Source organism: Chrysemys picta, chromosome 9 (assembly GCF_011386835.1).
Source record: "Chrysemys picta bellii isolate R12L10 chromosome 9, ASM1138683v2, whole genome shotgun sequence".
NCBI lineage: Eukaryota > Metazoa > Chordata > Testudines > Emydidae > Chrysemys > Chrysemys picta.
Window position 1 is genome coordinate 20,438,050 of NC_088799.1, and position 23,155 is coordinate 20,461,204.

The 23,155-nt window shown below is 40.1% G+C and overlaps 1 long non-coding RNA gene across 2 annotated transcripts in view; it reads right to left on the reverse strand.

Annotated features, from left to right (window-relative positions):
* Nucleotides 1-392: 392 nt before the first annotated feature.
* Nucleotides 393-23,155, reverse strand: part of LOC135973483 (uncharacterized) — a 119,918-nt gene continuing 97,155 nt past the window's right edge. Inside the window, exons 3-4 of one of the 2 annotated variants that reach the window (XR_010590339.1) lie at nt 14,045-14,114; nt 393-518 (exon numbers count right to left, since the gene is read on the reverse strand). This is a non-coding gene — a long non-coding RNA (uncharacterized LOC135973483). Of the gene's footprint in view, nt 519-8,123; nt 10,777-14,044; nt 14,115-23,155 lie in introns of those variants that run through there. The other variant, XR_010590338.1, reaches the window with a different exon arrangement.

Sequence of the window (23,155 nt, forward strand, 5' to 3'; positions counted from 1 at the left end):
AGTGAGTAAGTTCATACCCGATGAAGCCCCTTAGACTGTGAAGATTGGCCATCCCATCCTGCTCCCACCCCATATCTCGTACAGCACAGAGAGTCTGACCTGCAAGAGGCCACCACACAGGACCTTTCATGAGGTAGTGTGAAAGCTGGAATGCTGTCTTAGAGGTGTCAAGCCCCCATTCATTGTCCATTCTCCCACCCAGAGGTTCCTGTTAGGCCATATTATCCCCACTGACTAACTCTTTTAGTGACTTATGCAACTCTGAGATAGTAGCTGTTATTGCTACCTCTTATTTTCATTCAAGCTAAGCAATCCGACCTATCCCATCAAGGCACTCTCACTATCCAACAAAGAGCCCACAGAACCTTTCCTTACTATTATTTTAATTATGACTTTTTTTCTTGATAATTGGAAAATAACAAAAATATTTTCAATTAATTTTAAAGGTAGAAGATGTGTGCTGAACCTTCATTCTTAAACCATGACCCTGTCTCCTCTCCTTCTTGATGGTGGATCTTCTGTTGATTACAGAGGGAAAAATCATTAACATTGAAGAAGAGAAGGAGATGAATTTACAAACTGGATTTATGTGGGAATACTCCTGGATGACATTTTGTAAACTGTATAGGAAAGGAAACTCATTGCCCATTACCAAATTGATCATGTCACCAATAAACATTAGGATTATAAGTCTCATACAACTGATGCACAAATGTAGGAAGAATATTGATCTTTTGGGAATAATCGGATTTATTTTTTCAAAAAGTAGAGCACATTATTTTCAGGTAACCACTGAAATAACCACTGAAAATAACTATTGCAGAAGGACAAAAACAGTAATGATTTTGAAATCAATGGCATAAAGAGGTCCTTTTCAAATCATATTATCAGCACTGGATTAAAGTGGCTACCTCCTATACAATCAGATAGCAATTACTCCATCTTAATTGTTTCTGAATTTCTAGAGGTGACTGAAAGAGATAATACATTCTACAGTAGGTATCAGCTTTTGGAATTTCGTGAGATTACTTCTAAAAAGTTTGAAATGTCAATATATAAAATCATAAATAAAGAATATAAAATACCATATCAAAACCGTAAATAAAGAAAACAAAAAAGCTACAAGCAAACCAATATAAAAACCCTTCAGCTCAACTGCTTTGAATGGATATTCTGAATTAATTTCTTTCACCCATTCTCCTAAACATAGAACAGATTTAATCCATTGTGGTAAATTGCGAGAAGTTGAGAAGCATGAGTTTTCAAGTTTCTACACAGCTCCCATTTAACCAAATAGTCAGTGGGAGTTACAAGTCTCCATCTGTACCCAATCCAGAGGATCCGTTAGAGCTGACAGCTTTCAAAGCTGGCTCTTTAGTTTAAATTGTAGACTCTCATGCTTTTTGTCTCTAAAGGCGCCCAGTTCAATCCCTGGTATCGGCCAAGATTCCGGTCATCACACCTAACATTTTTGCTCTGGTTACTTACCAAGCCTCCCTTAACCTCTTTATAGAATCATAGAATCATAAGGCTGGAAGAGCCCTCGAGCGGTCATCTAGTCCAGTCCCCTGCACTCATGGCAGGATTAAGTATTATCTAGACCAGTGGTTCCCAAACTTGTTCCGCTGCTTGTGCAGGAAAAGCCCCTGGCGGTCCAGGCCGGTTTGTTTACCTGCCGCGTCCACAGGCTTGGCCGATCGCTGCTCCAGGCCAATGGGAGCTGCTGGAAGTGGCAGCCAGTACGTCCCTCAGCCCGTGCCGCTTCCAGCAGCTCCCATTGGCCTGTAGCAGCGATCGGCCAAACCTGTGGATGCGGCAGGTAAACAAACCGGCCTGGACCGCCAGGGGCTTTCCCTGCACCAGCAGTGGAACAAGTTTGGGAACCACTGATCTACACCATCCCTGACAGGTGTTTGTCTAACGTGCTCTTAAAAATCTCCAATGATGGAGATTCCACTACCTCCCTGGGCAATTTATTCCAGTGCTTAACCACCCTGACAGTTAGGAAGTTTTTCCTAATGTCCAACCTAAACCTCTCTTGCTGCAAATTAAGACCATTACTTCTTGTCCTATCCGCAGAGGTTACGGAAGATATTTTTTCTCCCTCCTCCTTATAACAACCTTTTATGTACTTGAAAACTTATGTACCCCCTCAATCTTCTCTTCTCCAGATCAAACAAACCCATTTTTTTCAATCATCCCTCATAAGTCATGCTTTCTAGACCTTTACTCATTTTTGTTGCTCTTCTCTGGATTTTCTCCAATTTGTCCACATATTTCCTGAAATGTGGCACCCAGAACTCCAATTGAGGCCTATTCAGCATGGAGTAGAACAGAAGAATTACTTCTCGTGTCTTGCTTATAACACTCCTGCTAATACATCCCAGAATGATGTTTGCTTTTCTTGCAACAGTATAACACTGTTGACTCATACTTAGCTTGTGATCCTCTATGACCTCACAGATCACTTTCTGCAGTACTCCTTCTTAGGCAGTCATTTCCCATTTTTTGGGTGTGCAAGTGATTGTTCTTTCCTAAAGTGGAATACTTTACATTTGTCCGTATTGAATTTCATCCTGTTTTCTTCAGACCATTTCTCCAGTTTGTCCAGATCATTTTGAATTTTAATACTATCATCCAAAGCACTTGCAACCCTGTGCAGCTTGTTATTGTCCACAAACTTTATAAGTGTACAAGTGTATGCCATTATCTAAATTATTGATGAAGATATTTAACAGAACCGGACCCAGACCAGAACCCTGCGGGACCACAGTCTATATGCCCTTCCAGCTTGGCTGTGAACCACAAATAACTACTCTCTGGGAACAGTTTTCCAACAAGTTAGGCATGCACCTTATAGTTGCTCCGTCTAGCTTATATTTCCTTAGTTCGTTTATTAGAAGGCCACACAATACAGTATCAAAAACCTTTCTAAAAGCAAGATATACCATATCTAGTGTTTTTCCCCCATCCACAAACTTGTTATCCTGTCAAAGAATGCAATTTGATTGGTTTGACATGATTTGTTCTTGACAACTCCATGCTGACTGTTACTTATCTTATTATCTTCTAGGTAGCTAGGTAGCAAATCGATTGCTTAAATATTTGCTCCATTATCTTTCCAGGTACTGAAGTTAAGTTGACTGGTCTGTAATTTCCCCAGTTCTCCTTATTTTCTTTTTTATAGATGGGCACTATATTTGCCCATTATTGCCAATATTTGCAATATTGCTCCTCCTTATATCAGATGAGAGGTTGCCACTGGCAAGTTACTGGAGAAAGTACATGCCAACTCAAGCCTGCCACTGCACAATGACCTTTTTAAACCACCAGCTGCACGTTTGCCATCATGTTGCTCATTGTGGTCTCATCTGCCACTCCAGGATGTTAGAACCCCCACCCACTATCCCTACCTCGCCTCAGAATAAGGCTACTGCCAGTCACCATCTAGCCCCACACCCAGGGGCAGACTGCAGTATCATCCACTCATCACAGGCAAGGTTGGGTTTGGACCTGCTGCCTTGGCCTACCCCTGGGCTGCCCTCTGCAACCCCCAGTACCCCTTGGCCTATTACCAGGCCGCAGCCTGGGGCTATCCAGGCTAGAGCTCCCCAGCTCCTCAGCCTTTCCCCAGCCCTGCTCCACTACAGGCACCCTGTCTAGCTCCCTGCAGCCAGGCCCTTCTCTCTCTGAAGGCAGAGAGAGACTCTGAGTGCCTGGCTCCCAGCCTTTTATATAAGGCCAGCTGGGGCCTGATTGGGGCGTGGCCCAGCTGTGGCTACTTCCCCAATCAGCCCAGTAGCTTTTCCCTTTGCCCCAGCCCTCTGCCAGGGCCGTTTTAAACCCCTCAGGCAGGAGCGGGGTAACCACCCCGCTACAGACCCCATAATTTGCCCGCCTGGTTTTGACCTGCCCTATGGCCACTGGTCCCTGTTGAACAGGTTCTGGACTGGGCAAAGTATCTGTGCAGCCAACCAGTATCGCTGGGGCCTCTGTGACAGCCCTTTGTGCAGCTGCAGCACAACACACACGATGACGCACATTGTCGATGAATGCCTGCTGACTAGGTCCAGCGGTGGCCTAGAAGAACTGCATCACAATACTGAAGATACCATCACTTGGCTAGATGACTATGCACACGCTAAATAAATATTTGCCCTTTTCCAGTCCTCTGGAATCTCTCCACTAATGAAGCCAACCTCATCAATCCCTTCATCTCCTCTCCCACTCTCATTCTTTCTTACATGATTCCCTTTCTATCTACCAAGTGTCTACTCCCACTTCATTCAACTTCTTCCACAAGAGTTACCAATCCCAGTCCATACTGGAAGATAAAGAAAAGAAACAAAGATCCCTGTAAGGAAGCATCATTACCTGGTTCTTGTGTGGTCTGTTTATTTAGGCTCCAATCCAGCAAATGGAACTGCATGATCCGATCAAATCAATGAGGCTCTGGATAGGCAAAAGAGTCTGTCCATGTAGATCAAATTGCACAGTTGGTGTCTAAATCTATACCTTTCTTAGGGGAAAGGGCATGTCTTCCAATTAACATATTGTCACTACTTAACAAATAAACATATGTACAAAATATATGGCTTCTACACAAAAGCATATGAGTGCCAAAACTCCTTGCTGTAGATTATATTGTTTTGTATTGCTAACTGAATGATAGGTTTAAAAAACCCTCAGAGACCTTGTTAAGAACAGAGAGATCTAATTTAAAGAAGACATCTATTTGAGATGTGCCATTGAATCTAAAGACCATTTGCCTGGGTAAGCTGATGCCATGTGTTTCGATAAAATATAGAGGTAAATCTCTACAGTTAAACATATGAGGCAAAATAATGCCTCTTGAAAAATGTACATATATATTGTAGTTATTGTCAAAAGTAGATCATCTTCTCTCCAAAGTGCACACAATTCCATCAATACAGAGCAGGACTGAGAAACGCAGTCCCTGAAATATGAACAAATATAGCAGGCCAAATAGTATTCCATCGTTGTAAAATATATACGCGTACACGCACACACACATTATATATATGATGATTTACTTTATAAGGAACTGCAGTCACAGTCTAATTGTGAGTTCTTTCAGGAAATCTGCCTGGTCATACCCTCTTTAAAAGAAATCACCAACTTAGGGAAACTTTGATGAAAGCCCAAAGAGAAATGAAAAGTAGAAAGATTATAGTAGGGGGAAAAAATAACCCCTGGATGAAGGGATACAAAAGAAGAGAAAAATACTCATTTTTTTCATTATGCCTCAGACTTTCTTCTTAAACAGATACATCTCATTCTCTCTGTATATTAGCAGTGGAACATATACAGCTCAACACAGAAGCCTGGGTTTGGGTAGCAGTCAAATGTAGCAAGTAAGTGGCTGGGGTAGTGGGTTTGGAAGACACAAAACTGGAGAAATTGTGCTGTTTGGCAAGAAACAGCAGCTCAGAAGAGAAGATAGCAAACTTGTAGTGGAGGATGGATGCGTGTTCACTAGGCTTCCTCTAGTGGCATTCAGCAATAGAAACCAAGGAAGGAGATATTGGGTATGAGCAATCCTTGATATTATGCATGCTTTCCTTTAAGAGCAGTTCCTTAGAGAAGTTTTTTTTTTTTCATAAGAAATGAGCAGCAATCTCATGCATCTATTATTAAGCTATGGTTGATGTTCCAGAAACTGCAAAAGATGTGAGAGCCTTTAATAGTGGCTATGGCTTTTAACTGTATCATCTGTAATTAAAGTTCTGTTTTGTTCCCAACTAATAGTCTAAAGGAAGTGGGTTGGGGGATGCAACTTGATTGTGATATACAGCAGAACATGAATTGTAAGTACAGTATGTAGAAAATAATAGGAAATTGTAGCATTTGCAACTTCTTTCACAGTGAAATAAAATTCCTTTCAAATATCTGCAGCGGAGCGATCCCTTCCTCCAGACTGAGCTCAGTAAGAGTTTTAGACAAGTGAGGACCGTAGAATTAGGCCCAAGGTGCCTTAACATAAGACTATGGAATTTGCCACATATGCTCAGACCATTTGTCCATCAGTTCTGCGATGATGTTTCTTAGTGGCCAATAACTGATGCTTCTGAGGTAGGTGAATCTGCCCTCCCTCCTTCGGATATATAACTATCAAACTGCTACAATATATATGGGAGAGCCAAGGGAAAGGATGTTTTCCTGACCCTTGAGGCGGTCAGTTCATGATCTGAAGCATGAGATTTGGTTACTCCTGTGACAGTTTGCATAATTAGAAATGTTATTAGTGGCCATAAAATTGTCCAGCCTGTTTTAAAATCCACTTACAGTATTTAACTCTGTGATCTGCTTTGAAGGTGAATTACACAGGATGACTGTATCTGATGAGCTAGATTGGTACCTCAGTTACATTGATGCAAATCTGGAGTAATTCCACTGACCTCAAAGACATTACACTGGTATGAATCTAGAATAAATGAAATCAGAGTCTGGCTATATCCAGAAGGATAGTCATTAGGACTGTGCAAAAATAGTGTGTGTACTTTAATAGGGGCAATACCAGTTCCGATAGCTTTTTCTATACTGAAAAAAAGGCATCATGTTAACCCAGGGGTTCTCAAACTGTGGGTCAGGACCCCGTTTTATTGGGGTCACCGGGGCTGGTTTTAGACTTGCTGTGGCCCATGCCCAAAGCCCAAGCCTAACCACTCGGGGTTGAAGCCTAAGCTTGAGGGCTTCAGGCCTGGGCAATGGGGCTCAGATTACAGGTCTGGGGCTAAAGCCCTTGGGCTTTGGTCCCCCCCGCCCACCCAGGGTAGTGGAGCTCCAGTTTGGCTTTGGCTCCCCACCCAGAGTGGCAGGACTCAGGCAGGCTCAGGCTTCAGTCCCCCCCTCCTGGGGTTGTGTGGTAATTTTTGTTGTCAGGAGGGGTCACAGTGTTAACCAAACACATTTTAACTAACACAATGTTAAACATGATCTTGTCCTTAGTGTGGACTGGCACAGTCAAGTTTTAAAACATGTTCGCTGATGATGGTTTACTTTTTCCCTCCTCAGTATAGATAAAGCTGTTGTATTTTACAAGTAAGCAAACAGTTTTCCCCTCTCAATCGGTCACCTTTTTGCATACCTATCAGTAAAGTTGACTACCAAGTTCATATGAGAATTGTAGCTACAATAATCTACTCTTCCTTCCACTATTCAAATATGAAACTCACTATTGTGATAGTCCAACACTGCTGTGTTTGCAATGTTGTTGTAGCCATGTTGGTCCCAGGATATTAAAGAGACAAGATGGGTGAGGTAATATCTTTTATTGGACAAACTTCTGTGGTGAGAGACACAAGGGTCAAGCTACACAGAGACCAGAAGAAGACCTCTGTGCACCTCGAAAGCTTGTCTCTTTCGCCAACAGAAGTTAATCCAATAAAACATTATTGCCTCACCCACCTGGTCTCTCCAACACTGGGATGGAGATTCTAGCATTTGTGTCTCGATAAAGTTCCACATAAAGCCGACAAACAAATGTTATTAAAACAAAATTGCAGATGACCCTGAGAAACATGAGGATTTGGTATTTGCATGAGCTCTGCAAAATACTGGTCAAATGATGGACCATATGTCAGCAAGAGAACACAGAGCCATTTCCATTCAAATATCCCCTCTGTCACATTCCCCAAAATGGAGTAGAATAAAACATGCAGCTGCAGCACTATATAACTAAACAAGTTAGAGGTGGCACCCAAAAAAAAATATTCTGTACAATTGATGCTGTTTTGTCAAAGGCAGAAAAACTTGGCAGATCTGGAGCAGGAAAATAATTTATCGTAACACTGATGAAGGCAAGACGTTCCAAATCATCTGAACTCCAGTTACTCTACGTTCAAGTGATTTTTGGAACACTAAACGAACAGCTATAAATGAATATTTAAACATGCATCAGAATGGCAAAGCATTGACATTCACTGGAACTGGAAGTCAACAGTAAAAGCAGTCTACATGTTAGTTCTTTAACCTCTTTATCCAAACTCATTTGGAAAGACAGAGGAGAATGCTGCAGTGCCACTGGCAGAAATCATGATTTCCATGGTGATGCAGATCCCAGGTCTAACAGAGGAGAATAGATTTGGAAATTTGTACTGCAAATGTAGATTTAGGCTGAGAACCAGTCTTGCATCCCCCTTGATAAGGGTTTGTGAAACAAAAAAAAGTTACTATGAAAAGACTATAAATGTTAGGCGCCACCCATTCATGTGTAATTTTAAATCTGAAAAACTCCAGCTAAATAAATTGGCAGTTGGCACTTATGGTGTTGTCAGCTGCCAGCCATCATACATTGTTTTAATTGTATTAAATGACTGATTATGCAGCTGAGCTACTGAAAAAACAGAGGTAGCTGAACAATTTCATGACAACACCAACACTAGCAGTGCCGTTCATTCTCACATGCATGGCGAGATGGACAAAACACTAGTGTTTTACTGTGGTATATTAGAAAAGCTATGTGCTGAGCTGTTATTATTTCCTCTGACTGAGACTTCCCTGTTTGTTGGGTTTATCTGGCTGCATGTAGACTGAGCCATTGGACAGCTGAAGCCCGATATCACCAACTGGAAAGCTCTTAAAGTAGTCAGATATCTTTGTCATACATTTTATACTGCAAACAATCACAGCTTTGCAGAATCATTAGGCTTCACAATATTAATGATAGAGACACTTGTAAAAATATATTTTTAAAGTTTTTGTGAAGCCTTGGGATATAGCCATATTGAGTATTTAATGCTACTGGATACTGCTAAGGAGTTAAATTCTCATTAAAGGCAGTGAAGCAAAATTATTCTTAAATTAATAGGATCATGTTCTACTTGCCTCACCCATGCAAGGAACCTTGTTAAAAATCAATGGGAATAATCAAAGGAGTAAGGCAAGACAGATTTGGTCCATAATAAATAAGAAAACTGAAGAATATTTTTATCTTTGAATGTCTTACAGTGTCTAACACATCATGAGAATTGTCTGCTACATATTTCATTTCCCTTCCTAACTTTGAGTGTATGCACAGTGTGCCCAACCATTTCATAGCATTGTCATCAGCCAGGAGAAGAGCCAGTAGCCCACCGTCGAAGTAAGTCAGTAGGCAATCGTCAAGAATACGTGACATAATCTGAATCTTTTACATAGCAGGTCGTTAGAGAAACCCCGTTTGAAGCTTGGCCACATACTCTGTTTGAAACCAGTGCAGAGATGACCACAGATGCCTTGGCAAGTCAAAACCTGGTGGGCAGATGATTGGGTCAGTGATGAGAGAGTGATTAATGACTGTCATTGCTGACCCATTGTTACACCAAGCAGATTACACTGTCATATCCTGTGGTGGCATAAGCGACCATGAAGGGCATCTAGAAGACAGGCAAACTGGCAGGTGGTTGAAGAGGTCTGAATACAGAAGCAAGTTGCTGTTCTTATGAACCTTGGCCAGGAGCATGGTGGAGGCCCCCTCATGGTGAATATGGGGTGGTGCTATGTTACTAAGTATTGGCAGCCATGACAGCAAAGATGTATATAAAAATCCTGGAAACAATGTGCATAGTTTTGTTAAGCTCTACATCAAGCAGCCTCCTGTGAGATAAGCAACACCAGACAAGAGCACAGTACTCTGCTGTTGAATAGCAGAGGGCAAGGACTGATGTTCTAAGCCTCCAGGCACTCACATCCCAGCTTGAGACAGCCAGTTTTCTGAGCAAATGATTCCAAGTGCTAAATTTGACTGCTGCCTCCTTCAAGGGGTTCCAGTATGTCAATGATCTATCCAACATCACACCGAGGTAAACCAGGTTTGGCTCATGCTGCAGGGATTGGCCGTTTAATAAAATATTTAACTCATGGCTTGCACTTGCATTATGCAGATGAAATACACTAGAAACCGTCTTGGAAAAGCTCAGCTGCAGGCATCATCAACCACAGTAGTTTGCCATGAGCTTTATACCGTCATTCAGGACCTTGTCAATTTCTAAGGAGCTTGATAGCTGCAGCAGATGTTGTCAGCATCGATACATTTGCTTGAGAAGTCGTTGAATGTACACATTGAACAGTATTGGTGAAAAAACTGAACCTCGAGGAAGACCATTAATCTGACATTTCCAGGAACTGTAACGGTTGCCCATGTCTATTCTGAACTGCCTATTTTAGAGGAAGAGCATTCTTTGACCACCCAACACGGGGTAACTCGAGAGAGTTTATACAGAAGGCCTCTGTGCCAAACTGTGTCATAAACAGCAATCAAATCCTGTCTTTAGCTTTTGTTGAAAACCTTCCTAACAATAAACTATCTCAGCAAGTAGCAGGAGCTAAAACTAATTCAACAATCTTGTCATCTCAATTTGTTCTCATACTTAATATTTTGTTCCACACCTTGGTGAAGTTTCATCTCAGCAGCCCAGAGCCAAAAGCTAATGGTTTATTATAGAGCTCAGCCTCCAAAATGTCAAATATAAAGAACAGCACAAAGAGAAAGTTGGCCACAGGCACTTCTGTTAGACGCAGGCTTGCAGGCTAGGTTCTGTAGGAACTTCTCATTCATCAACCAAATCGGAGTAGGAGAGGCTTGCTGATATGATTTCTGCTGCTAGTGGTTCATTGTCCACCATCCGTGGGATATATCATGCATCAAAACAACAAGGACCCAATACATCAGGCTGTAAGTACAGCTGGCAGCTGGAGAAAAGTCAGTCGTATTACTGAAAAAGCTAATGGTAGCACTGTGAGTCTGTCCTTTCCTCTTCAAATCTCCCTCTAAGACTGAGACAAAAAGCTGCCACAGTAACACATTGTACATGCATCATGGTACCATCCAGCTAAAACCCTTCAGTAACTTACTTTGCACAAAACAAAGAGTCAAGGAGAAGACAACAACACTAGGTTTAGTCAGGCAGTTTTTGATGGCTTTTGCTGCTGGTTGGACAAGCTCTGATTGTTAACGTGAAGTACGTTATATATTACACACACACACACACACACACACACACACACACACACACACACACACACCTTACAGTGTAATTCTCAGGAAAATGTCTTATGTTTTGAAAAGTTAGCAGGACTCTGCATCTGACTTCAGAAATCCTATTGCTTAGTTTCTGAGCTGCCTTACTTCTTGACTTTACTCTAAATGCATGTGCAGGACAGTGAACTGCAGACAGAAAAATAAGTAACTAAACACCAACTTATTGAAAGCATGCAAAGCTCTTTAATATTTTTTAAAGGGAAGAGAGGTGATAAGGACATTTCCCTTGTTCCTTCACCCCAAGTTGTAGGATTATGTTTAAAAGAGATAAAGCTCACACTATTCATAGTAAAAATGAAAAATAAAGTTGCAATTTCATTTCAGTAACAAATCCATGGAAAATCCTACAATCTCTCCAATACTGAAAGTAAACAAAAATGTTTTGGTTGGTTGGTTTTGTATGTGTTTTTCTGCATGAATCTACTGTCAAGTTAGGGGAATATTGGCACTGTAACATTTGACCACCCAAATCATCTGGGTTGAATGACCATGGGCTAAATGCCAGCCCAGTTGAAGTCAGTGGGAAAAATGCCCATTAATTTCAGTGTGACTGACATCTAGTCTTGAGTATTTTGTTTTGCATTATTTCTAAATTTAATTTTGATTGATGAATAGTTTGTATTGCCAACTCTCATGATGATTACATTTTACAATATATTTTACTACCCTTCTTTCTCTGAGAAGATATAAAACTTCCACTTGAACTTCAGAATAATTCCACTCAGTGGAACCAAATTAATAAAAAGACTTGCAGATGCTTTACTTTTTTCACTCCTGCACTAACTTTTAACCCTCAATTTCCTAGTTCTTGTGTACTTTAGCACCAATTAATATCATCTCTGCTTTTAACTTAGTATAATGTTAGCATTCTTTCTTGTGTACATCTATAGCAATGTGTTAATACAGAGTTCAGCTACAGAGTGAATTTGCCATCAGCATATAGCATGGCAAAATGTTTATTAAGGGCTAATGTGGGAGGTAGCTTTACAGCATGATATCAAGTGCCAGCGCTGTTTAAAAACAGGTTGTCCCTGTATTGCTACTTGGAACCCAAAAAGCTGCTGCCTTTGTCACTGCATGCTACCAGACAAAGTGAATGATCCAGATCTGAATATGCCAAGATGAAAACCAATTTAAGAGCTCAAAATCATAATACTCTGCACTTACATACCATTTTTCAACCAAAGATGGCAAAGTGCTTAATTTAGATGAAAATGGGTTATCTGCTGTTGTGCGGATGGAGAAACCAAAGCAGAGAGCAGCTGGATGAATTACACAAGGTCATGCAATGAGCCAGAACCAGAACCCAAGTCTCCTGAGACTTTCTCCCCACACTCTATCCATTATTACACCATACTGAAAGAACTATGGCACTTATACAATGTGGTTTGCCAAATATTCTGTTAAAACTTGAAGGTTGAAACTTAGGATTTGGGTTTTCTAATGGCCTGTATTGGTAGGAATCTATTGTGCAGTAACCTTTTGAATCAATAAGTCATTCAAGGATGTAGTATACTTTTTAACTGATAACATTTTCTTAATAAAACTATACCTAGCTGAAACAATTCCATGCACTATTGTGAAGTAGGGCAAAGGATCTGATAGTGTAAAGGGAGAGGGAATGTACTGGGCTTGGCTCAAACCAAGAGTCTGCTGTAGAGAAAGATCAATAAATGAACTATGTTCTGTGTGTGCCTGTGTCCACAATTGCTCACTTTTTACACTGCATCCTGCTCTTGTTTTTCTCCATCGTAAAGTCAGAGTGATGAATAGTAATGACACATCGTTTTGCCCTGCCCTTGGCAATCATTTCCAGGTAATCCATTTGAGTATGAAACACCTGGTTCCTTGTCTGCCAGGCAATTAGTGGGCACATCAGCCCTCACAAAGGTTAGTGGTAGTAGGATTTTGATTTCAACCCACCTCTATTTTATCTATGGGCCAAATCCTGATGTCTTTTCTTGGACTGAAAACTTCCCCTCTTGTGGGAATGTAAATTTGTATGCGGGAGATGGAAACGGGAAGAAGCATAGGAAGAAAACATTTTGAGATTTCCCTTGCAGATTTTCTCACAATTTTTCTAAAGGGTTCAGGCCCAAATACTGTAGGGGCCATAAGAGGCAAAGAGCCCTCTGTGCCAATTCCAGCATTCTCTGCCCTTCTTTCCCCTTCCCTCCAAACTCTGGTTCCCAGAGACTCTACTCTGCAACTCTTCCCTTTAATTCCCATTGATTTAAATGGCAGTGTAAACATTGAGTGAGAATGTTTGGCCCTAACCTTTTTGTAAACAATACTAGCCAATTCTGGGCTCTCATCTGAGACTAAATAAGCCTTGTCTACATTACAAACTTGTGTTGCTATAACTATGTCACTCACACCTCTGAGCAACGCAGTTATACCTACACCTAAATCCCAGTGCAGACAGGGCTATGTCCATGGGAGGGCTTCTCCCATCAACATAGCTACCACCTCTCAGAAGTTCTCTGGTCGGCGAAGGTAGCGATTTCAGTAAGTGCTACAGCGGCGCATTGTGCCACGGCAGCGTTGTAAGTGTAGACAAGCCCCAAGTCTATTGAAGCTAGTGAATTAAACCAGTTCAAAATTGTGGTAAATGAAATTATATTTAGTCCTACTATGAGTGCAGGGACTGGACAAGATGACCTCTCGAGGTCTCTTCCAGTCCTATGATTTTATTGTTAGATTCAGCTTCCATATCTTAACTTATACGTGGACTAAATCCTGAGAAGTGGTGAGCATCCACTCATATTGCCTTAAAGCCAGTTAAGGTTCCAGGTGCTCAGCATCATTCAGGATTTAGTCTTCTTTCTCTCAGGTCATTTTTATATTTCCGCTTCCCATCCTGACTAATCACAAAGGGCCTGTTTTGCAGTTGGTATAACTTCACTGACTTCAATGGAGGAGACATGCCAATATACACCACCTGAGAATCTGGCCCAATACATGATGAAAGGTGCAAGCAAAGGAAAATAAAATCTTTCAAACCTCAGAGTCTTGGTTCAAAGTTGGATCAAAGGTTTGGTTCAATTCATTCTTGGTTCAACCACTGCTGGCCCTGTGTAAATGAGAATGCAGTTTAAGAACATGTGCATGCAACAACAGTTATATTTGTGCACTCTCTAATAAAATATTCATTTAAATAAAGGAATTGATTGATATTTTAAATACCATTAGCTCCTTGGTTTGCACATCTAGAATCACAGAATATCGGGGTTGGAAGGGACATCAGGAGGTCATCTAGTCCAACCCCCGGTCAAAGTAGGACCAATCCCCAACTAAATCCCCAAATGGCCCTCTCAAGGATTAAACTCAGAACCCTGCATTTAGCAGGTCAATGCTCAAACCATTCAGCTATCTCAATAAGAAGTATGATTATCAGAATGACCTAATGTACTGCTGCCTAATATAATGAATCTCAGTCATCTACCTCAGGAACAACAGTCAGAATTATGGAGAGAGAAAGTATTGGCATTTTTATGTCTGTGAATCAGTTCTAACAGTACATTGTCTGAAATGAGTGCTAGTTGAGATGTATTATGAAGCCTCATAACAAGCCCCCATTTCCTTAGGAGTAGATAAACATTGAAACATTTGATTGGTCTTGGAATACGTGGTATACACTAACAGAGCAACTGCAGAAAATAAAATAACCCAGTAAGCCTGGTACCCTAAAGTTATGAAACAGCCATTTGCTGGCTCAGAAATATAACCTGAAGATGGAAACCAAGGGAGTAGATTCTCAGCTGTTATAGCTCCCTTGAAGTCAATATGGATTGTCTCTAACAAATTCCTCCCAAAGCACTGTAAATCTAAAAACATTATGTAGCATATTTTGTAGGTGAACCATTAGCAGTCTGGGCATACTGTATGTGGCACATGGACGTATTTCTAGGTAGCTTGGTAGTAGACAGAGGGGGTGATTTGGTTTCATTTGTTTGTTTGTTTTGACTTTGGAGAAGCAGGTAGAGAAAAATCAATCACAGTTATTTCACCAGGGGAAAAAACCTGAGTAATATATACTGTTACTTTAAACAAACAATTTATTGCTGCATCTCTCGCTCTCCTGTCTCAATCTCAGAGATAAAAGCTATAAGGCAAAGGTTATACATCGTAATATTTTACACTTTTATACTTGACATTTTACAAAAGGGCTGTACACATCTTAACTAATTACGCAACACAACACATTTGGGAAGTAGTAATCTCCATTTTACCGATGTTGAAACTGAGGTACAGAGAAGATGACTTGGCTAATTCACAAAGCAAGTCAATGGCACAACTAAGATTTCCTGATTCCCAGTGTTTGGCTCAGTCCATTTGTCCTTGATCTTTCTCTAGTATATATGATTTATTAAAGAGTGCTTCTTTTAACAGACATTTATCAATTGCTGGATTGAAGAGGGGCTATGAATATCAAAATTCCATCAACACAATTTCTGATACATACCTAGCAAAAATGTAGGAAATGGCTTTGCAACATTTGAAAAGAAATAAGCATGATTCAACAGCTTTCATGATTGAAGATGACGTTCCAGTTTCCAATCCACTACAGAATTTTGTACTCATTTATTCTGAGCTGGTGAATGTTGGCAAATGGGTAATTGCTAGAGGAATCTACAATCTGAAATGGGGAGACCAAGCCTCGGAGAGTGATGTTAGCATGCTTTCAAGGAGGGAAAGAAGTTATGACCCACAGTAAGCATATTTAAAGGTATTTCCTTTGACTGTTACTTGATCACATTTGCTAGAACTGTCCATTACTGAAATATTCCTCTTTATAAAAAGATGTTGGAAGATTAATTGCATTTGCTTTTTAGACTCATAAAACTAGTAATCTATCCAAAAGAAATATGAAAGATATGTGAAATTAAGTCAAAAGAATAACATAATCCTCTTTCTCTGGACAAAACTATAAATTAGATTACTCAAACAGTAAATTTAGTGCATCTCATTACAAATGTTATATGTACTCATAATATATTATTTAAAACTCTGGAATTCCTAAATTTGACTATTGTCTCAGTAAACAACCTTACAAGTTTGTCTTGGTATAGTGCTTTGTCCATCTGATTTTCTTTCTTTCTTTTATTCTTTTGTTTTCCTTTAGCTGTGTCATCAGGCTAACAGTATACCCGTTAGGGTTTAAATTCAGTGAATATTCTGCCTGACACACACCACAAAATACTGACTGTTTCTCCTGAAAAAATAATTTTTTTTGTTTGATTTAAATGAGCCATAATCATTGTGTTCTGATTTTCTTCTCTTCATTTCTCTTTTATTCTTCACAATTTTGCAATCCATTGAGTGTCATAAATTTGATTCTTAAAAGGGATGTTGTCTTTTGGTTTTTACTCTTAATAATCTTTCTAGGGCACTTCACAGCAGGTTTCCTTTATTAGATGAATTCATTATATCAATCTCCTTATAATGTAGGGTCCTTATTTTTTCTTTATTCCTTCCTTTGATGGTTTGTGGGTCTTTTACTAGTATTAGGTATTTTAAGTACTCTGATAGTTCTTCACTCTAAAGGAGCTTAATCCTGATTTTAGATACGCAGCCATATATGGTCCCAATCCTTCCAGATGCTGAGTGAAGTCAGTTCGAGACTGTACACCCTTCAAGATTGGAGTGACAAGCTTTCGAGCCACACAGAGCTCTTCTTCTGTTCTAGGAAAGGTACTCCAAGCATCACAGCTAAATGCAAAGTAGAACGGATTGTTTAGCATCAGTAGAAATAGTGCATATTCTAAAGGATCACTCAAGGTAGAAGTGTTAAGGGGCCACATCCTATGCAGAGGTGTTAAGGAGCCACTCTACCTTGAATGGTCTCTTAGAACATGCACTAACTCTACTGATGCTAAACAATCTGTTCCACCTGGCATTTAGCCGTGACGTCGGAGTACCTTTCCCAGACCTGTAGAGCTCTGTGTGACTCGAAAGCTTGTCTCTCTCAGCAGCTGAAATTGGTGCAGTAAAAGATATTATTTCACCCACCTCTCTAATATCCTGGAACCAACATGGCTACAACTGTGTAACCTTCAGAAAGATTGTCATTGGAGTAATTTCTACTCTATTATGTTCCGATAGAACACTCAAGGGTTTCATCACTAGACATTTCCATAAAGGTAAAATCAGTCTGTGAATACTAGGCACATTAATTCAACATTTGGTGAATATTTTGCAAATATTGGACAATGCAATCAAAATAACTATTCACTGAAAATATTCAAATGTTTTCTTTAATTAACCATTTTTGTTAACAATCCAGGGTACAGAGGTAGCTGCATATATTTCCACTTAGCAAATTTCTTAACTCCTTGCACCACAAGCAGGTGCTAATGTCATTAAAAAACAAAACTAGCGCTAGCTGCTTTCCAAACAGAGGAAGATAGTCCCTTCCCAGAGGAGCATAGTTAAAGAAGTACTTCCTCTTCCTATGTGAAAGCAGAACCTGACTTTCCCAAAGCTGACACAATGGACCAAATTTTCTGCCATTCTGACTGCACTACTGCTAGCATAATTTGGCACAATATGATGATATATATAACTAGGGCTGACAATTAATTGCCATTAACTCACACAATTAATTCAAAAAAATAATGTGGTTAATCACAGTTTTAATTGCACTATTAAACAATAGAATACTAATTGAAATTTATTAAATATGTTGGATGTTTTTCTACATTTTCATATGTATATTAATATGTGCTGTAACTGAAACAAACCATATATTATTTTTATTACAAATATTTGCACTGTAAAAATGATAAAAGAAACAGTATTTTTCAATTCACCTCATACAAGTACTGTAGTGCAATCTCTTTGTCATGAAAGTGCAACTTACAAATGTAGATTTTTTTTTTTACATAAGTGCACTCAAAAACAAAACAATGTAAAACTTCAGAGCCTACAAGTCCATTCAGTCCTACTTCTTGTTCAGCCAATCTCTAAGACAAACAAGTTTGTTTACATTTGCAGGAGATAATACTGCCCTCTACTTATTTACAATGTCACCACAAAGTGAGAACAAGCATTTGCATGGCCAGCATTCCAAGGTATTTACATGCCAGATATGCTAAACATTCATATGCCCCTTCATGCTTCGGCCACCATTCCAGAGGACATACTTCCATGCTGATGACGCTTGTTAAAAAATATAATGCGTTAATTAAATTTGTGACTAAACTCCTTGAGGGAGAATTGTATGTCCCCTGCTCTGTTTTACCTGCATTCTGCCATATATTTCATGTTACAGCAGTCTCGGCTGATGACCCAGCACATGTTGTTCATTTTAAGAACACTTTCACTGCAGATTTAAGAAAACACAAAGAAGGGACCAATGTGAAATTTCTAAAGATAGCTACAGCACTCGACCCAAGATTTAAGAATCTGAAGTGCCTTCCAAAATCTGAGAGGGACGAGGTGTGGAGCATGTTTTCAGAAGTCTTAAAAGAGCAACACCTGATGCAGAAACTACAGAACCCGAACCACCAAAAAAGAAAATCAACCTTCTGCTGGTGGTATCTGACTCAGACAATGAAAATGAACATGCATCGGTCTGCACTGCTTTGGATTGTTATCAGGCAGAATCCATCATCAGCATGGACACATGTCCCCTGTAATTGTGGTTGAAGCATGAAGGGGCATATAAATCTTTAGTGCATCTGGCACACAAATATCTTGCAACACTGGCTACAACAATGCAATGAAAATGCCTGTTCTCATTTTCAGGTGACATTGTAAACAAGAAGCGGTCAGCATTATCTCCTGCAAATGTAAACAAACTTGTTTGAGCCATTGACTGAACAAGAAGTAGGACTGAATGGACTTGCAGGCTCTAAAATTTTACATTGTTTTATTGTTGAATGCAGGTATTTTTGTACATAATTCTACATTTATAAGTTCAACTTTCATAATAAAGAGATTGCAGTACTGTAGTTGTATTAGGTGAATGGAAAAATACTATTTCTTTTGTTTTTTTACAGTGCAAATACTTGTAATAAAAAATAAATCTAAAGTGAGCACAGTGCACTTTGTATACTGTGTTGTAATAGAAATCAATATATTTGAGAACATAGAAAACATCAAAATATTTAAATAAATGGTGTTCTATTACTGGTTAACAGTGCAATTAATCGTGATTATTTTTTTTAATCGCTTGACAGACCTATTTATAACTCAGCTTAACTTCAGAATATTACAGTCACAAATTGAAAAAAGCATTGGTAACATTGCCAACATTGTCTATAAAATATTAAGGGCCTACATTTGTAGAAGTAAATTGTATGGACTATCACCCAGGGTGGGATCGTCGATCTAATTCTCTTCCTGCTGAAGGGTATGTCTAAACTCCAATAGCATGGTACAAATGCAGCTTGTGTAGACATACAGGTACAGAAGCATGCACTTCAGCACAGTTGATCAAGCCTGCCTGGAATTCTGGGTAATTACTCATGCAGCTAGCCCATGTAGAAGCATGAAATGTCATGGCTTCACTGCTACTCATACACAACCTTTCTAGATTAAACCTAACTTGGGTACGTGTACACAAGCTGCAATAAGAGGAACAGGAGTACTTGTGGCACTTTAGAGACTAACAAATTTATTAGAGCATAAGCTTTCGTGGACTACAGCCCACTTCTTCGGATGCATATAGAATGGAACATATATTGAGGAGATATATATACACACATACAGAGAGCATAAACAGGTGGGAGTTGTCTTACCAACTCTGAGAGGCCAATTAATTAAGAGAAAAAAAAAAAAAACTTTTGAAGTGATAATCAAGCTAGCCGAGTACAGACAGTGTGATAAGAAGTGTGAGAGTACTTACAAGGGGAGATAGAGTCAATGTTTGTAATGGCTCAGCCATTCCCAGTCCTTATTCAAACCGGAGTTGATTGTGTCTAGTTTGCATATCAGTTCTAGCTCTGCAGTCTCTCTTATGCTCTAATAAATTTGTTAGTCTCTAAGGTGCCACAAGTACTCCTGTTCCTCTTTTTGCGGATACAGACTAACACGGCTGTTACTCTGAAACAAGCTGCAATCACATCCCATGTTTGTATGTAGCGATACCCAAAACTCACATGGGAGCAGACAGACCAATGCTAAGAACTTTTCAAAACCCCATTTTCCAAGAATGCATGCAAGCCTGGTTTATACGTTCTGAAAGGTATGTGTATGACCAAATCTCCAACTAGCAGTTGTATTAGGTACTTTGTGCATACAAAACTTCACATATACTTATAAGTAGATCTGGGTAAAATTTTATATGAATATTTCTGGCAAAAAAAAAATGCAGGTTCAGCAACACGAGAACCTTTCATGAATTTGTGTTGGCCAAGCTGTTTTGGTAAAGAAACCTGAAACACATTCAGAAAAAAATTAAAACATTGTTTCATTTCAAAGATGTCAAAACAAAATGTTTTGTCATTTCAAAACAACTTTTCATTTCAAAAATTTCTTTAATTTTATTGATCAAGCATTTTTAAATGGTTGAAATCAAAACAAAAAAACATTTTGCTTGACTCAAAATGATTTTTTTCAACTTTTTTTTTATTTGCCAAACATTTTTGAATTTTTTTTCAGTTCAAACCAAAACTAACTTTTTTTTCCTCCAGTTTTTCAGAATTGTCAGGGAACCAGAAACATCTGTTATTCTCCCAGCTCTGCTTGTAAGATATCAGCCCTTCACTTCTTGCTAAATTTGTTACACTGAAACTAAAACTTCTTGGTTTAATTGGGTATTTTCTCTGCTAACTGACTCAAATACCTGAAACTACTTATTCTACCACTGTGGAGACTGAGTGACATGACAATACCTAACTTTTAATATCACTTGTGTGCCTTTCCCAACACTGGTTTATGCCTCTATCCAGAAAGAAACCTTAATAAAATCTAGAGGAAAAGTTGTAAATTGTAACAAATTAAAAAGCAGTAAAACCAATTCAACACCAATGCATAGTACTCTAGTTTCTAGTCATATTTCATCTATGTAAATCTGTATCTTGGAGGGGCCCAGAAAGTGCAACACTTTTAGCAATGTTCAAAGTGGGAATCAGTTCTCTTATATTGGTACATTGAGTATTTTGTGAGTTGTGAAAAATCTGTTAGTGTAATGGAGAATTGTAGATGCAGTTATATGTCAACAGAATAGGCCCCTAAAGATATGAAACCAAGTAAGGTGCAAATCAATTTTTTTCACAACACATCATGTGATTTAATATAAGATCGATATCACCTAACACAATGAGATTTAATGTTATGCATCATAATTTCAACTGGATGCTTGAATGACTGGAAGCAGCAGGCTTAACCCATTCCAACTGCAGAGCAGCTTTGAAAAAAAAAAAAACAGGTTTACTAGTAGAGACAAACTAATCACGGAGAATACTCAATATCTGGTATTCTGTTGCTTCTTACATATTTTATTTTAGGCTCAGCAATTTGCCAGCTAACTGTAACAATCTGTCTTAGAAATGTGTGCAGTTTAATAAAATTGTAGTTAATTCTGCTCCTTGAATTGTACAAAGGTCTTCTTATTCCATATTAATCCATTAAACCTCAGAGAATAGCATACATCAGGAATAGGCAACCTTTCAGAAGTGGTGTGCCGAGTCTTCATTTATTCTCTTTAATTTAAGGTTTCGCGTGCCGGTAATACATGTTAACGTTTTTTAGAAGGTCTCTCGCTATAAGTCTATATTATATAACTAAACTATTGTTGTATGTAAAGTAAACAAGGTTTTCAAAATGTTTAAGAAGCTTCATTTAAAATTAAATTAAAATGCTGAGCTTACGCAGCCAGCCTGCTCAGCCCGCTTCCAGCCTGGGGTTCTGTTCACCTAGGCCTGCAGTGGGCTGAATGGGGCGACTCGAGGTCAGGTCAGAGGGCTGTGGGGGGTGTGGAGGTGCAGGGCAGAGGGCTGGGATGTGTGTGGAGGTGCAGGGCAGAAGGCTGGGTGTTGGGGGGAAGTCAGGGCAGAGGGCTGGGAGGGCTGTGGGGGGTGCAGGGCAGAAGGCTGGGTGTTGGAGGCGACTCGAGGTCAGGGCAGAGGGCTGTGGGGGTGCAGGGCAGAGGGCTGGGATGTGTGTGGAGGTGCAGGGTAGAAGGCTGGGTGTTGGGGGGAAGTCAGGGCAGAGGGCTGGAGGGTGTGTGGGGCGTGCAGGGCAGAAGGCTGGGTGTTGGAGGCGACTCGAGGTCAGGGCAGAGGGCTGCGGGGCATGCAGGGCAGAAGGCTGGGGTGCTCGGCTCGTGGGGGTGCTCCCAGCCCACTGCCCTGAGCGGCTCATGGCAGGGGGCTGGGAGGGATATGCCCTGTTCCACCCCCTTCCCCCAGGCCCGTCCCTACCTCTCTCTACCTGCTCTACGGAGCTGTGTGCACGCTGCCGCTCTTCCCCCTCCCCCTCGCAAGGGCCATCACGGGCAGGGAGAGGGAGGAGGAGGGGCAGAGGGGCCGGGACTCCCCCCACCGCTCTCCCCTGCTGGGGCAGGAGGCAGAAGCTTGGTCCTGCCGCAGCCAAGCTTCCTCCCTCCCCCGCTTCTTCTCCCAGCGTGGCGCTTTCCGGCCCCTCTGCCCCCTCCTCCTCCTCCTCTCAGTGAGCAGGCAGCGTGCAACTCAAAATTGGCTCGCATGCCATGTTTGGCACGCGTGCCGTAGGTTGCTGACCCCCTGTCATACATCATGGCTTATGATGACAATATCTATACACTATTCACTTAACACAGAGATAGAAAATACACATTTTTATTATAATTTAATTTTTCCCTCATTTAAAAAAAAATAAGAATTTTAGTAATGAAATGATTTAAGATGTTGTGCCAGGGCCTAATATTGATAAGTGCTGAGCACTCAAAGCTTACATTGAAGTCCGTGATATATTGCACTTCTTGGAATTTGCCTTAGTTTGATTAGTTATATTTTTGAAAGCTGTAGAGGGATAAAAATATGCTCCTCTTAATTAATTCTTCTCTGAACAGATTCTCTAATATGCTGGTAACATGCTTTTCCTTCTGTATTATCGAGAAGTAATTGATATTGATGAAAGTATTAACACTGTATCAGTGCCAATATTTACTGCATCTTCAGTCATCAT